Genomic DNA, 782 nt, shown 5'->3' on the forward strand with positions numbered 1-782 from the left:
TCCCGGCTGCCTCTGCACCTGCCACCCTCTCTGCACCCCACATGCCAGTTTGAGTTTGGAGGAACGTGCCGGGTTACTCCACTCAAAGTTCCTGCCTTCCAGCCCACCTGGTTTCCTGCAAAGCTTTTCATCAAGGCCTGAGGTCTGAAGGTGACAGGACATGGAGAGAGGGTGTCCAGGGGGCATGCCGAATGCTGTGGTGTGAGCTGCATGGCAGGGCACGCCACTTGCCTTGTCACCGTGAGTCCAACTCAGAGTTTCACTGAGGCCTGGTTCTCCCCTCTGTGCACCAAGGTATCTCGACCTTGGCACTAATTGATACTGATATTTGGGGCTAGATAATTCTCTGTGGTAGGGGGCTGTCCTGTGCATTGTAGGATGTTTAGCAGCATCTCTGGCTCCTGGATGCCAGGAGCACTCCCCTCCCCAACATCTCCAGACACTGCTAAGTGTCCCCCAGGGGAGAAAATCGCCCCAAGCTGGGAACCACTGCTATCCACAGCCTCCGGGGCTATTTGCTGTGTTGTGGAAAGAGGGTTCAAGAATGCTTCTCTGGGCTGGGCACAGCAGCCCTGTAATCCCACCACTTTGGGAGGCCAAGGTGGGTAGATCACTTGAGACCAGGCATTTGAAACCAGCCTTGCCAACATGGTGAAACCCTGTCTCTACTAAAAAAATACAAAAATTACCCAGGCATGGTAGCACCTGCCTGCAATCCCAGCTACTGCAGAGGCTAAGGCAAGAGAATCACTTAAACCCAGAAGGCAGAAGTTGCAGTGAGC

The sequence above is a fragment of the Mandrillus leucophaeus genome, unplaced genomic scaffold (assembly GCF_000951045.1).
Source record: "Mandrillus leucophaeus isolate KB7577 unplaced genomic scaffold, Mleu.le_1.0 Scaffold48, whole genome shotgun sequence".
NCBI lineage: Eukaryota > Metazoa > Chordata > Mammalia > Primates > Cercopithecidae > Mandrillus > Mandrillus leucophaeus.